The following is a 16,780-nucleotide window of genomic DNA, read 5'->3' on the forward strand; positions in this document are numbered from 1 at the left end:
CCAAGTGACAGTTACTTACACAGTGACATTGGGCTCCCATGAGCTGTGTGGGCAGTCTGTAGTCATAACTGTGTGGACATCCCTAGTGGGGTTTGTTTTTGTATTGAACACTGAATGGTGTATTGATATGTGCTTGGGCATCCATGTCTTCCTCCTTATTCGCAGGTACCTTATTCATGTCTTCACAAGGCTGTCTCCTTTGCAGATGCAGTTCATGTTGTATCCAGTACACTGACACATTTGCCTGACAGCAACTCTCTGGAGTTGGAAGGGGTCGATGTGCTGGCTTATTGAGGTTGTATGACTTATATTACTTTGAGTTTGTACTGTCATATTTTGGCAATGTTTCATGCTGTGTTGCTGTATTGTGTTGCGGGTAAGTATTTGGTCATGTGTGCTGTTTGTTATTGATTACTGGGAGCATATTGTCTGTGGCCTGTTTCCATTTGGGACAGTGCATTTTGTGACACGTGTGTCATGTGTTGTGCATTCCTTTGTTTGCTTTCACTTTGCAGGACATGCCATGGTGTGTTGGGTGGCGGAGATGGGGAAGGGTGGGGTGACATGGCGCCATTTTCATGTTGTATTTTGCAAGGGGGTAGTCATTCATGCTGCATAAATGTGTGTCTTTTTGTGACACAGCATTGGTTGTCTTTCGGTAGGTCGGGATGCACACAATGTAACACTTCCAGGTGACCAATCTCAGGCTGGTGTGGTTGTGACAGTTGAATGTCCCTTATGTCATCATCATTGTCAGCTGGTATGTGCCAGGGCTGTGTGCACTCCACAGGGGTGTGATTTTAGGTGAAGTAATTAGCCACCAGCTGCGTACGGGGTGCCTCATCATGTGCCCTTTCCCCTCCCATGCGCAGCGGCCTTGCTTGTGGTTGGGGATGTGGGGGCACCACCATGTCCACCGGCAGGCCCCGGCGTGTTGCGTGACTTGAGCACTCCAAATGTGCGCTCCACTATGCCCCGGGCTGCAATATGGGCTGTGTTGTATCTTACCTCGGGTGGTGTGGTGGGGTTCCGAATTGGCGTCATCATGTGGGTGCTCAGAGGGTAGGCACTGTCCCCTGGGGAGGTGATGATGGGTATCATTAGTGGGGTTGTGACATTACTCAGTATCTGACATGCATGCATGTGCGGGGGCATTTATACTCACCAAGCAGCCATGTATTGCCATGCCGCCCAGCTTCTAGGTCCCAGTTTAGGGTTGACATTCTGTAAATTAAACTGTCATGGGTGGACCCTGGATAGTTGGCATATACTGAGGTGATGATTCCCTTGGCATCACATACTACCTGCACATTGATGGAATGCCAGTGCTTTCAGTTTCTGTAGATGTGCTCAGTTGTCCTGGGAGGACGTAGAGCCACATGGGTGCAGTCAATGGCACCTAGCACTTTTGGGAAGTGAGCCACCCCGTAAAAATCCTGGATGACAGCCTGCCTTTCTGCAGGTGTTCTGGGCAGGTATATGTGCCTGCGGACTGATGGGCTTGCAGTCATGATGGCCAACACCTAGTGCAGGCAGCGTGACTGCGTGGCCTGTGACACCACCCCCCACTATGGCACTTGTCTGCCGAAATGAACCAGTGGCCAAGAAGTGCAGTACATTGAGCACCTTTTGCAAAGGGCTCAGTGCTTGGGAGCACAGGGTGGGTGATGTGAGGTCATCCTCCCACTCACTGACCAGGTCGAGTATTATGTGAGGTGGAAACCTGTGCCTTCCATACACCTGGTCATCAGGCATCCCAAAAAGGCTGGTTCTGGTTGTAAAAATTCTGGCCCTGACTATCCTCCTCCTCCTCCTGCGGTATCCCACAACCACTGCTGCAAGGAACGGTATATTAATTTTAGCGTCTGAGCTTGTTTGTTGTTTGCGCGCACTTTTATGCTACGCGGGTCCACATATGCCGGCTTCCTGCTGGCGTACGTGTTTCCGGATTAGCGAGTCTTTTTTGGCGCACGCGTTAGCCCTGTTCGATTCCATGAAAACGTGTTGTAGGTGCGCGTGTGGGCGTTCCGTGCATTTGCCTCCTGTACTTCCCCTGTGACGCCACATTTTCACGCGTTGTTCCCCATTCCACGTGTTACGCCTCGTGTTGCGCCTTCTTTTGTTGTGTGCGCTGTGCTATGTGCGCTTTCGCTGTGCGCGTAGCACACATCCATGGATTTACACGCGCACGCACTTCCATGAATCGCTGTGCACGGGTTTCGCTGTGATTTTCGCACTTGTGCTGCGATTCGCACGCTTTTGCACGCTTACGCAGCAATTTTCAGCGCACATTAATTCCATGAATCAGCCTGTAAATGCGCCAATATTTACCAGCGAGGCTCAACCAAGCCATTTCGCGCACTGAAGCTCTGCATACCTAAGGGAGAAAAAAGAGACATTTTAAACAAAGAAAGGCATGCAGCATAGCAACAAAACTAAAGAACAGCAATAAGACCTACCTGAACAATATCAAACGGGCCGGCGTCAGTGAAGTAACTGGACCGCACTCGCCCATGAAAGACAATGCGCCCCTGCAAAGAAGGCAGGACGGAGAGCACGTCTAATTCTACCACAAGGTGAGGAGAGGGCGCCAGAGGGACTGAAATCATACGGGGGTGGAGGGAGGATACTTACCCCAGTCGGTCAGTCTAGAGCACAGTCCTCCTGTATTTTCAGTCAGAACCTTCCCCGCAGACCACATCAGGGCAAAGCTGAGAAGCATACCAGCGAGTAACCCGGCTGGGTAGCGTCCCTGTGGATACCAGGTGAGCGTAACAAAACGCAAAGCCTCCAATAACAAATCCACCTGGGCGCAATGGAGACATCCGAAATGGACCAATTGGCCCAATTTATAGGAGAGCTTTGTGCTGAGGTTCATTCTGCCCGACAAGAGACTAATGCCCTCCGGAGAGACCTAATAGTGACGAAAGAACGCACTGAAGAGATTAGCAGGCAATACTTGCAATCACAGGCAGGACAGACGCCTCTACCTGGAAGCAATTCAACGATACAAAACCCCGCCATACCACCCTCTCCGGTACAGATCACGTTACCTGGAACAGTGCCCGTGGCAACACCAGAAAGGTTCTCAGGCGACCCACGGAAGTATGCGGCATTCATCAATCAGTGCCGCCTTGATTTTCTTTGTAGGCCTGGAGCATTTCCAAACAACCAAGCTCGGGTAGCTTTTGTCTTATCATACCTGAGTGCTAGTGCAGCAGATTGGTCGGTGCCGTTGGTAACCCATGACAATCCTCTATTACATGACTGTGGGGGGTTCCAGAGAGAAATGGAAAAGGTTTTTGCTCGCCATACCCAGGAACAAGCAGTAGACAATGAACTCTTGTCCCTCCGACAGAGGAAGCAGGACTTTTTAACATACATTGCTACCTTCTACAGACTGGTTGCTGAAGCTAGGTGGTCAGAAAACAAAAGAACCATGTTATTCCATCAAGGCTTACGAGGCGAATTAAAGGACCTCTTAGCCCAGGTGGTTGATCCACCCAGAGACTGTGCAGAATTCATAAATCTGGTTGTGCAGCTAGACCACCGGTGTCAGGACCGAAAGGCAGATCGGTCTAAGACGGACCCTCGGACCGTGTATGTTCGACAAAGGGAAAGCACAACCCATTTACCTGAAAATGCTGTAGAATCCATGCAGATTGGAGGGATACGGCCTCCATTAACAAAACAAGAGCGGGACAAAAGAAGACAACAGCAGCTTTGTTTGTATTGTGGGGAACCAGGACATTTCCTGAAGGACTGTCTAGTAAAACCCCCAAGAAGAACAGTCGGGGCCACAGAGAAGATTGAAGCTAAGGAATCGGAAAACTACCAAGCTCGACAAAAGTAGAGGTCAGTTTGTTGAGTGAGAAGAAAGAGTTGCTGACCTCGCACTTTGCAATTGTAACGCTCACCTGATTCCCGCAGAGGCGCCGGTCTTGACTGGGTGAATGCCGTATCTTCAAAGGTGATGTGTAACACACGGTTGGCTCTTTGGGCTGGACCTCTGTGCACTGTATGTCTGACTCGAAGAGTAAGATGTCTGCAGATAGAAAATATGGGATTAATGAACTGGGGTTATTGGGTGCCTCTCTCCTCTTCCCTTTCTCTTCTCCTGTAGAACCCCAAAGGTTAACACCCTCACCTTAGGTAAGTGAACGCCGAGCTCTCCATCTGCCTCGGGGCAGGGTGCCGTAACCAGTTTCTTCACTGGATAAGGGTGCAGGCCTCTTGACCTCAGAGGACTGCTGTCCGTCGTTAACTGCACGAACGGTAAGTTCTGGGCACTTCAAATGTCTTAAAAGTCTTTTGTAATGATATCTCTTGTTTTGCAGGGTTCCGGCAATGGCGGATGGCGAGCTGATGAAAGTTGAGGATCGAACCCGCGTGAGGAATAGAAGCGCCTGGAAGCACGTAAGTAAGCGCTTGTAGCCTGCTTCACGAAGCGCACTAACTGTCCCTTTTATCTTGCAGGTACAAGTTCGGAGCTTTAGAGAAGCTGAAGGGTGCTGGAATACCCACTGGATTCGACGTGGGAAGGAGTAATGCCACGTGAGTAATAAAGTTGCCCAATGTCTTTAAACGCACCTTCTTTTGTCTTTCAGATGCGGGATTCAGCGCCGAAGGCCTCCGGAGCGTGCAAAGAGCTGGTAATCTTTTGTCTTTCAGATGCCGGAATGCAGTGCGAAGACCTCAGGAGCATGCGAAGAGTATGTAAGCCTTTGTCTTTCAGATGCCGGAATGCAGCGCGAGGCGTTGGTGACAGCCGATGGACCAGGTAAGAGATGCGCTGCCACTGAAGACCGTAGTGCTAACCTGTTCTTTCTTTGTCTTTACAGGTGCTTCTGAAGACTGGATTCCAGGATGGTAAGCCTTTGTTCCCTTAGGCCCAGGATCAGAAGCAGAAGACACGATGAGCGTTCTGCTGCAGAGAATGCAGAATAACGCAAAGCAAGATTCATCCATCGGGTGTGGTTTAAATAGCCTCCTGTAGTGCTTAGGTGTCTCCTTCCACAGCCACGCCTAGGTGAGAAAAGAGTTCCTGCTTTCCAGAAGAGTTCCAGTGTTCTGAACCTAGGGAGTGGCTCCTGCCCCACCCAACAGGAAAAGTAGTCCCAAACAGAAGAGGGTCAGGGGCTCAACTGGCAGGTAAGTAAGCAGCATGGTCTGCTGCAGGTAAGTCCACCCAAGCATTATGAGCCCGGCGCTTCCAGCGCTGGGACTGGGCATCTTTATGAGCCTGGTGCCACTGGCGCCAGGACAGGGTCCAAAAGGTCCCAATTGGGACTGGCTGGCACTCGGAACCGGGGTTATGGGTCTGCTTACAAGGGAGTCGGGCAAGTCCTGATCTTTTGGAAGCAGAGATCATGACAGCACCCCCCCTCAAGGCCCCTCCCAAACCGGGCTTCTCCGGGGGTTTGGGCTTGTTAGGAAATGTTCGATGAAATCTTTTGATTAGACGAGGGGCGTGGACATATTCTGCAGGTTCCCAGGATCTTTCTTGGGGACCGTAGCCTTTCCAGTCAATCAGGTAAAATAGTTTAGATTTGGAGATCTTGGAATCCAGGAATGTTTTTGACTTCAAACTCGAGTTCTCCATCAACTAGAATAGGTTTTGGAGATTTAGTTAGTCGGGTTTGAGGTTGCACGGGTTTTAATAGAGAGACGTGGAAGACTGTATGTATCTTCATGTGAGGGGGCAAGTCCAACTTGACCGCTACTGGATTTACTATCGTAGTGATGGGATAGGGACCAAGGTATCTTGGGTTGAATGTGCGTGGTCCTTTTAGAGGTAGATATTTGGTGGATAACCAGACTTGATCTCCTACTTGATGTTGGGGGGCTTCCTTCCGATGTTGGTCTGCTCCTTTCTTGTATTGTTCTTTAGCCCTTTGAAGGTGAGAAACGGCTTCCTTAAAGGCTTGGGTGATTGTAGAATGCAGGTGGTCTACTGCTGGTGTTCCAAGATCTTGGAGTGGATCCAACTCCGAGGTTCGAGGGTGACTACCGTATAAAAGAAAAAACGGGGTCTTCCCAGTTCCCGAGTGGACAGAGTTATTGTAGGCATATTCGGCTATCCAAAGGATATCTTTCCAAGTTTTTTCAGTTTGTTGTAGCATGCAGCGCAAATACTGTTCCAGAGTTTGATTGGTCCTCACGGTTTGTCCGTCGGTTTGAGGGTGGTGGCTGGTCGAAAGTCTCACATCAATTTGAGCCGACCGACAGCAACTTCGCCAAAAATGAAAAATAAATTGACTACCTCGATCTGAAATGAGAACTGAAGGAAAACCGTGCAGTTGGACGATGTTTTCGAGAAATTCTCGGGCCAGAGTTGCTGCTGTTGGTAAGCCTTTGAGTGGAATGAAATGCGCATTCTTGGAGAATAGGTCCACGATTACTAGGATAGTATTGTATCCGGAGCATGGAGGTAGATCGGTGATGAAGTCCATAGAAAGCGTATGCCAAGGGCGAGGTGGGATGTCAATAGGGCGTAAGAGGCCGGCTGGTTTTTCCTTTTGACTCTTGTTTTGGGCGCATACTCCACAGGACATTATAAAGTCTCTGATATCTTTTCCAAGACGGCCACCAGAAGTAGCGCTTGATCTTTTCCGAGGTCTTGGTCATACCGGGATGTCCTTCCATTAAAGAATCGTGATAACAAGAGATTACCTTTTTCTGTAAATCTGTGCTGGGCAGGTATAACCGTTCTTGGAAATATAATAGGTTGTCCTTCACCGTAAAGTCCTTTCCCTGCAGATGCCAATTCTGTATGTCTGCTGGAGTTACCAGTAGCCTGGCTTTATCCTTAACTTCCTCTATGGATTGTGTGGCGATTACACCTAGAATTCTTTCTTCGGGAATGATAGGTACAGGTTTAGGATTGATCAAATGTTCTTCCACTCCCATCCGAGAAAGGGCATCAGCTTTACCGTTTTTTGTACCAGGTCGATAGGTAATTATGAAGTCAAACTCGGCAAAGAATAGTGCCCAACGGAGTTGCCTAGAGGATTGCGCTTTTGCGGTTTTCAAATATTGCAGGTTTCGGTGATCTGTAATCACAGTAACGGTGTGTCGGGCCCCCAGAAGATAATGCCGCCAAGCCTTAAAGGCGGACTTGATAGCTAGAAGTTCCTTATCAGTAATAGTGTAATTGATTTCAGTGGCGAGAATTTGCGGGACCAAAATGCCACGGGATGCAACTGATTGGTTACTGGGTCCTTTTGTGATAGAACTGCCCCCATGGCAAGGCTCGAAGCATCAGTTTCAACGATGTAGGGGAGTTCTGGGCGAGGATGTTTTAAGATCGGTGCAGAGATAAATCTAGTCTTCAAATTCTGGAAAGCTTGTTCTGCCTCGGTAGACCATTCAAAACGTTTGTTTTTCTTTAACAAGGCGGTGATGGGCTGGACTATTCGAGAGAATTCGGGGATAAACCTGCGGTAAAAGTTAGCGAAGCCTAACATGCTTTGAACACCTTTTACGGAGGATGGCGATGGCCATTTCAGAATTGCATCGACCTTCTTTGAATCCATACGCACTCCGCTAGGTGATAATATGAATCCCAAGAATTCAACTTCAGTCACGTTGAAAACACATTTTTCCAACTTAGCGAAAAGTTTGTGTTGACGCAATCTCTCGAGGACCATTTTCACGTGTTTCCGATGTTCAGTTTCCGATGAAGAATAAACGAGGATGTCGTCAATGTAAACAACAACACACACATCTATGAGCTCTCTGAGGACATCGTTCATAAAATATTGAAAGGCGGCCGGGGCATTGCAAAGTCCGAAGGGCATGACCTGATATTCAAATAGCCCATACTTGGTGCGGAAGGCCGTCTTCCATTCATCGCCCTCTTTTACTCGTACCAAGTGGTAGGCTCCTCTAAGATCCAGCTTTGTATATATGCATGCTTTTCTGACTTGGTCCAGGAGTTCAGGGATCAAAGATAACGGATATCTATTCTTAACGGTGATCTGGTTCAGGGCGCGATAATCTATACAAGTTCTAAGGTCCCCTTCTTTTTTTGGAACGAAGAACAAAGTTGAGGAAGCAGGGGACTTGGAAGGACGAATAAACCCATTCGCTAGGTATTGATCCAGGTATTGTCGGAGGTGAAGATTCTCAGGCTCGGTGAGGGCATAAATTCTACTACAGGGAGGAGTAGATCCAGGTATCAGGTCTATCTGGCAGTCATAAGACCTATGAGGAGGTAGAGAGTTAGCCTGATCCTTCCGGAAAACATCTTGGAATTCTAGGTATTCAGGAGGTAACTGGGGAGCCTCCGAGGAAATTGCTGCCAGTGCAACACCAGGTCGAGGGTGACAAGTAGAGACACATTCTGGAAACTGAACCGTTCTTGCTCGCCAATCGATCTGAGGATTGTGCTTCTCTAACCAAGGAATTCCTAGAATAATCTGGAACTGAGGGGCTTTGATCACATCGAACACGATCTTCTCATGGTGTCCATCTTGACTTACTAGCGTCACTTCTTGGGTGGTATGCGTTACTGGTCCGGAGGCTATCTCCGTACCATCCACCGTAGTAATGACGTCCTTTACAGCCTTTGGACAAAGAGTCAGATTCATCCTCAAAACCATTTCATGATCCACATAATTGCCGATGGCACCGCTGTCGACGTAAGCTTCAATCGCATGTAATCGATCCGGATGTTCAGGGCTAATGAGGATCATAGGTATCACAAAATGCGAGGTCACGGAACTGGTTTTAACGCTCGGCAAGAGGACCTCTATTCTTGTCGGGCGAGGTCGTTTCCCTGCTCAGAGTTTGTGACCCTGGTAACTGCAGCTCCTACTGCCTTCTTGGCTGGTTTCACCGGACAGTCTCGAAGAAAGTGCCCCGAGTTTCCGCAATAGAGGCATAATTGCAGCTGTTTTCTCCTTTCCCGCTCCTTTTGTGTTAGTGGTCCTTTCAGGCCCCCTATTTGGATGGGTTCCCCGGAGTCTACTCCTTTGGTAGGAGTTGGTGGTTTGGAAAATACTCGAGCATCAAACTTGGAACGATCGGCCTTCCTGTTCTGCAGTCTGTGGTCAATTTGAACGACTAAGTCAATATAGTCCGAACAGTCTTGCGGGGGATTCACTACTTGGGCTAACACATCTTTGAGCTCTCAACGTAGACCTCTATAAAACAGCATAATCCTTTAGTCCTCAGGCCATCGAGTTTCCACTATCAGTCTGTTGAAAGACGCAATATAAGCCAAAAGGTCTTGATTACCCTGTCGCAATGAAAGGAGCTCATTGTCCAAGGCCTGCCCCTGTGAATGTCTTGCAAACAGTTTTTCCATACTGAGCTGAAAAGCTTGAAAATCATGGAGAACCGGATCATCCTGATTAACTAGAGGGATCGACCAGTCTGCCGCATTGCCACTAAGGTACGAAAGCACGAAAGCTACCTTAGCTTGATCAGTTGGAAAGGCTGCTGGCCGGCATAAGAAGTGCAACCGGCACTGATTAATAAATACTGCAAACCTCTTTGGGTCACCAGAAAATCGTTCGGGCGGAGCCAGAGGTACATTCCCAGGTAGGTTGATCTGCACTGGGTTCGTAGAGGATGTTGAAGGAAGATTTGCCCCTGATGCGGGTAACGGAGTTTGTCCGGCTTGTGACTGTAGCAATTGTCTAGCGAGATCGTCTGTTCGCTCCTTGGAAATAATCAGTTCCCTTCTTAGAGCATTCGTTTCCTGACGGGCTGCATGCACTTCTGCTCTTAGTTCCCCAAGTAACTGGGCTAGCTCGTCGGTATCCGAGGTTTCCATAGCGCCTGGGTGGGAGTTTTGCGGTGGGCTTTGCGTTCTGTAACGCTCACCAGATTCCCGCAGAGGCGCCGGTCTTGACTGGGTGAATGCCGTATCTTCAAAGGTGATGTGTAACACACGGTTGGCTCTTTGGGCTGGACCTCTGTGCACTGTATGTCTGACTCGAAGAGTAAGATGTCTGCAGATAGAAAATATGGTATTAATGAACTGGGGTTATTTGGTGTCTCTCTCCTCTTCCCTTTCTCTTCTCCTGTAGAACCCCAAAGGTTAACACCCTCACCTTAGATAAGTGAACGCCGAGCTCTCCATCTGCCTCGGGGCAGGGTACCGTAACCAGTTTCTTCACTGGATAAGGGTGCAGGCCTCTTGACCTCAGAGGACTGCTGTCTGTCGTTAACTGCACGAACGGTAAGTTCTGGGCACTTCAAATGTCTTAAAAGTCTTTTGTAATGATATCTCTTGTTTTGCAGGGTTCCGGCCATGGCGGATGGCGAGCTGATGAATGTTGAGGATCGAACCCGCGTGAGGAATAGAAGCGCCTGGAAGCACGTAAGTAAGCGCTTGTAGCCTGCTTCACGATGCGCACTAACTGTCCCTTTTATCTTGCAGGTACAAGTTCGGAGCTTTAGAGAAGCTGAAGGGTGCTGGAATACCCACTGGATTCGGCGTGGGAAGGAGTAATGGCACGTGAGTAATAAAGTTGCCCAATGTCTTTAAACGCACCTTCTTTTGTCTTTCAGATGCGGGATTCAGCGCCGAAGGCCTCCGGAGCGTGCGAAGAGCTGGTAAGCTTTTGTCTTTCAGATGCCGGAATGCAGTGCCAAGACCTCCGGAGCATGCGAAGAGTAGGTAAGCCTTTGTCTTTACAGATGCCGGAATGCAGCGCGAGGCGTTGGTGACAGCCGATGGACCAGGTAAGAGATGCGCTGCCACTGAAGATCGTAGTGCTAACCTGTTCTTTCTTTGTCTTTACAGGTGCTGCTGAAGACTGGATTCCAGGATGGTAAGCCTTTGTTCCTTAGGCCCAGGATCAGAAGCAGAAGACACGATGAGCGTTCTGCTGCAGAGAATGCAGAATAACGCAAAGCAAGATTCATCCATTGGGTGTGGTTTAAATAGCCTCCTGTAGTGCTTAGGTGTCTCCTTCCACAGCCACGCCTAGGTGAGAAAAGAGTTCCTGCTTTCCAGAAGAGTTCCAGTGTTCTGAACCTAGGGAGTGGCTCCTGCCCCACCCAACAGGAAAAGTAGTCCCAAACAGAAGAGGGTCAGGGGCTCAACTGGCAGGTAAGTAAGCAGCATGGTCTGCTGCAGGTAAGTCCACCCAAGCATTATGAGCCCGGCGCTTCCAGCGCTGGGACTGGGCATCTTTATGAGCCTGGTGCCACTGGCGCCAGGACAGGGTCCAAAAGGTCCCAATTGGGACTGGCTGGCACTCGGAACCGGGGTTATGGGTCTGCTTCCAAGGGAGTCCGGCAAGTCCTGATCTTTTGGAAGCAGAGATCATGACAGCAATACTAGTGATCTTAATTAACCACCAACAGTCGTCAAGAATGCATGCAGTTGGAGCATACCTCGATAGCAGAGCAGATGTAAATTGTATTGATCAAGAACTGGCAGCAGAGATGGGGCTTCCTTTGTGTTCTTAGCCAACTATGGACAAGGTAACCACCGTGGATGGGACAGAAATCACTTCCGGAGCAGTAACCCAGTGCACAGCCAGGGTAACCTTGCTGTGCCAGGACGGACATCGGGAGCCTATTTCATTCGATCTCATCAAGGCACCTCAGTTTAGGCTAATACTAGGGATGCCATGGTTGGTTGCTCACAACCCTTTGATAGACTGTGGGCACGAAAATTAACCTTCCCCGATGATTGCTCCCCTGCCTGCTATTACCAAGAGGAGAAACACGACATCTGTATCCCCATGACTCCCAGAGCGACAGTATCAACCCTGAGAGCAACTAATACCTTGCCAAGTGAATACCATGATTTCCAGGATATTTTCCGAAAGGACCAAGCCAATACATTGCCGCTGCACAGGCCCTATGACTGCAGATAGACCTTGTTCCTGGTGCACAAATCCCTTGCGGCAGGATCTATGCTCTCACAGAACCAGAAAACCTTCATTTGAAATCCTATTTAGACCAGTACCTTGCAACCGGTTTTATCCGTCCTTCGAAGTTCCCCTCAGCCAGTCCTTTGTTCTACGTACTGAAAAAGGAAGGAGACTGGAGAACCTGTATTGACTACCGCGCATTGAACCAGATCACTGTGAAGAACCGCTACCCCTTGCCACTTATCCCTGAGATGCTAGACCAAGTTAAAGATGCCCAGATTTATACCAAATTGGACCTTCGAGGAGCCTACCACCTGGTCTGAATCAGAAAAGGAGATTAATGGAAAACCACCTTCCGTACTAAGTACGGCTTGTTTGAATATCAAGTCATGCCCTTCGGGTTATGCAACGCTCCTGCGGCATTCCAGTATTTCATGAAGGACGTCTTAAGGGAGTTAATTGATGTGTGCGCCTTAGTGTACATAGACAACATTTTAGTATACTCAGCCTCGGAACAAGATCATGTCAGGCACGTTCGTTCAGTCTTCACCAAGCTCCGTCAACATTGCTTGTTTGCAAAGCTTGAAAAATGCTTTTTTCACGTCACCGAAGTAGAATTTCTTGGTTTTATCCTTACTCCAGGAGGCATCAGAATGGATGTGCACAAGGTAGATGCCATTCTGAAATGGCCTTCACCGACGTCTCTGAACGGGGTACAAAACATGCTGGGCTTTGCAAACTTTTACCGCCGTTTCATCCCAGACTTCTCTCAGGTTGTGCACCCAATCACAGTACTATTACGAAAAAACAATACAAAGTTTGCTTGGACCGAAGAAGCAGAAGAAGCCTTTCAGGAACTTAAACAAAGGTTTACCTCCGCTCCAATCCTGCGACATCCTCATCCAGATCTCCCTTATGTTGTTGAAATTGATGTGGCCAGTCTTGTAATGGGGGCTGTCCTTTCCCAGAGAGACCCGGAAACTGGCCAGCTACATCCTGTGGCCTTCTGGTCGAAAAAGTTCTCACCTGCAGAGATTAAATATGCCATCACGGACAAGGAACTCCTGGCTATCAAATCCGCCTTAAAAGCCTGGAGGCACTACCTTCTGGGGGCCAGACACACCATTACAGTCATCACAGACCACCAAAACCTGCAATATCTCAAAACAGCCAAGGCCCAGTCTTCGCGCCAATTACAGTGGGCCCTTTTCTTCGCCGAATATGATTAAGTAATCACATTTCGACCAGGAGTCAGAAACGGAAAGGCGGATGCCTTATCTCGCATGGGCATAGATGAAATAGTATATACAACTCCAGACCCAGTACCTAGTATACCTGAAGACAAACTCTTAGGTATCACGACAGCCTTAACACAAGCAGAAATACGAAAATAAATCCAACGGACAATGAATCCTGATGTCTATCTCGCATGGCAAACTCAAGGAGAACAATATACCATCAAGGACCATCTACCCTTTTTTAGGGATCGCCTATATGTACCCAAGAAGGAATTACAACAGCATATTATTTCAAACTATCATGATTCACTGATCGAAGGGCATCCTCGTATCGCCAAAACCCTAGCTAAGGTGAAAGAGAACTTTTGGTGGCCTACCTGGCGTAAGGACATCATTCAGTATATTCAGTCCTGCGGTGTCTGCACACAAAATAAATCACAGAAACAAAAACCATCTGGTCTCCTACAACCATTGGACATTCCTCCAGTTCCATGGCACACTCTTTCCCTTCCCTTGACTTCGTCACTGATCTACCTCCAAGCCAAGAGTTCAATACCATCCTTGTAGTTGTGGACTTATTCTCGAAGATGGCCCATTTTGTTCCTCTCAAAGGCCTTCCAGACGCAGCCACTTTAGCAAAAGTGTTCCTGGGGGGCGTGGTTAAGCTACATGGCTTCCCTTCGTTCTGGTCTCTGATCGAGGCAGCCAGTTTGTTTCAAACTTCTGGAAAAAATGTTGTGCAATGGCGCAGATCGACGTTCGGCTATCTACCAGTCACCATCCCCAAACAGACGGCCAAACCGAGAGAACCAATCAGACACTCGAGCAATATTTACGGTGCATGCTGCACCACGAACAACGGAATTGGAAAGACCTACTATGGATAGCCGAATATGCATGTAACAATTCTTTGCATTCAAGCACCGGACAAACGCCCTTCTATACCCTTTATGGCAGACATCCACGTACCTCTGAACTAGACCTTGGAGCCAGCTTGGGAATGCCAGCAGTAAATACTCTACACACAACCATTACTCAGGCTTTCAAAAGGGCAAAGGAACACCTTATTCATGCCAAATAAAAACAAAAGAGATTCACCGACCAACACCAGAAAAAGGCCCCTGATTATCAAGTAGGAGACAAAGTTTGGTTAGCCACTAAATTCTTACCCAGCAAAAGGAACCCGGACCTTTCATCCCAGATTCTTACGGCCTTATACCATTAAGGCAATTATCAACCCAGCAGAAACTGGATTTACCACCTAATCTACACATTCACCCGGTATTCCATGTGTCCCTCCTGAAACCAATGCAACCCGGCACACGGATTGGGACACCACCTAAGCCCATACTTGTTGACGGAGAACCAGAATTCGAAGCCAAAGATATCTTCGACTCTAAATACTCTAGGACCAAGCTATATTATCTTGTCGACTGGAAAGGATTTGGACCACAAGATAGATCCTGGGAGCCCAGTAAGAATATCCACGCACCACATCTAATCAGGAAATTCCATCAGAACTTCCCAACCAAACCTGGGCCAGAAAGAAGGAACACCATGGGAGGGGCCTTAGGGGGGGTGCTGTCATGACCCTCGCCCAAAACCCCCTATGGCAAACCCATTGGCCAGGTGGAGTCAGGACTCGGGCCTCTAGAGCCTGGCATCCTCTTCAAAAGCCCTCATGGGGCCAGTCCTGGCACCTATGGCGCCAGGCTCATACACCATGAATACACAATGTGCTTGGGAACTACTTTATTATTGTCAGCCAACATGGAGGCATCCACATAGCTTGGTTCCTAAGAACCAAGCTATGCGGTCTAGTGTTTTGGGTGTGGTAGCCTAGGAACTACTTTTCCTGGACTATTTTATTGGAGCTATTTAAACCACACCCGAGCAAGACAACACGCTTTGTGTTACTTTGCAGCTTGCAACGTGAAGCTCACCGTGTCCAGCTATTCCCTCGAACCTCGGAGAAGCAGAACCTTCATTAGCAGCAGCATCTCACCTGCAGTCTTCATCTTTAAGCACTCGCAGCTACTGAGAACAGCTTCCTCGAATCTGCACGCCTCCCGGACAGAACGACCTAAAAGAGGAAGATAGAGGCAACATTAGAGAAAGCAGTAGAGACATTTACAAATTACGAACTGCTCAAAAGGCTTACTTGGGTGGTCGCCTCTCAGTTGGCTCCACTCTGGACATTCCACTCGTGCTGAAGAACATCGCGCCTTACAAGGAAGGAAAACACAGGTTAGCAAAGGCAAGACTTTGCAGCGCTGTGCATAGCGCTTACTTACCGCATCATAGCACTCTTAATGCACCAACATTTACCAGCGGGGCTCAACCAAGCCAGTTCGCCGCGCTGAAGCTCTGCATACCTAAGGGAGAAAAAAGAGGCATTTTAAACAAAGGAAGGCATGCAGGATAGCAACAAAACTAAAGAACAGCAATAAGACCTACCTGCACAATATCAAATGGGCCGGCGTCAGTGAAGTAACTGGACCGCACTCGCCCATGAAAGACAAAGCGCCCCTGCAAAGAAGGCAGGACAGAGAGCATGCCTAATTCTACCACAAGGAGAGGGCGCCAGAGGGACTGAAATCATACGGGGGTGGAGGGAGGATACTTACCCCAGTCGGTCAGTCTTGAACACAGTCCTCCTGTATTTTCAGGCAGAACCTTCCAAGCAGACCACATCAGGGCAAAGCTGAGAAGCATACCAGCGAGTACCCCGGCTGGGTGGCGTCCCTGTGGATACCAGGTGAGCGTAACACATACACTCCGGAAGACAGGCAGGGCTTTTAGAGAATACTAGTCAGCAAACAAGGGGAAAATCGGTTTTAGGATCTTCGACACATGGGAAATGGGAAAGAAAAGGCAAATGGATATTTGTTTTTACCTCACAATGAGGAAAGAGGAACAGAAGGGGACAATCGGTTTTGGGATGTTGAGCAAAATGTCAATGGAATTCGTTTTCACTAATGCTTAAAATGACAGGCAAACTAGGGGAAATGGGGTAGCTCACAAGAGGAAAATCAGTTTTTGGTTAGGATGACAGATGCAGTAGGAAAATTGAGCTGCAGATGGATATTCGTTGTGCAGGGCACAATTGAAACACAGGGAGAAATGTGTTTCTCAGATCACAATGGGATCATTTCTTTTGGGCAATACGTTATGACTATACCAGTTCACAATACACTGTGACAAGATGGTTGGTTTCAAATTCCAACAGTACAAATCCTGTGAAATGGGGAAATTAATTGATTAGCTTAGAAAAATACACTAAGGTTTTACACAGGCAAATGGGGATTCTTGAAAGGGGGAATTATCTAATGCAATGCTACAAGTATACCAGGCCTACACACTCTATGGTTCTTGTGGTTCAGTTCTATTTACAGGAGAGGTCTGGACTGGACATCATGGAGTGTCAGAGTGCAACTGCTGGAACAGCCAATGGGGTCAATGAAGGATTTCCTCTTTCCTCCAAGGGGACCCAAGTCAGCTACTAAGTCTCCTGGCTGGTCTGCAAGATTAGGCCTCACCGCTAGTGCTGGGATGTTCCTCCAGATTTTGGCAGCAGCTCACCTCAGGGGTTAGTGGCAAGTGTCCTGATCTGACACAGGTGACTAATTTATAGGGCAAATGACATAATGTGTCATATTTCCAGCGGAAGGGATTGGTCACTGCTCCAGAACCCCACTCCCACCT

The 16,780-nt window shown here is 48.4% G+C and overlaps 1 long non-coding RNA gene across 1 annotated transcript in view; it reads right to left on the reverse strand.

The window, feature by feature from the left end:
- Nucleotides 1–16,780, reverse strand: part of LOC138473700 (uncharacterized) — a 106,163-nt gene that overhangs the window by 13,708 nt on the left and 75,675 nt on the right. The gene's annotated exons all lie outside the window — the stretch shown is intronic.

The sequence above is a fragment of the Ambystoma mexicanum genome, chromosome 8 (assembly GCF_040938575.1).
Source record: "Ambystoma mexicanum isolate Mex_15411 chromosome 8, UKY_AmexF1_1, whole genome shotgun sequence".
In the NCBI taxonomy this organism is placed as follows: Eukaryota; Metazoa; Chordata; class Amphibia; order Caudata; family Ambystomatidae; genus Ambystoma; species Ambystoma mexicanum.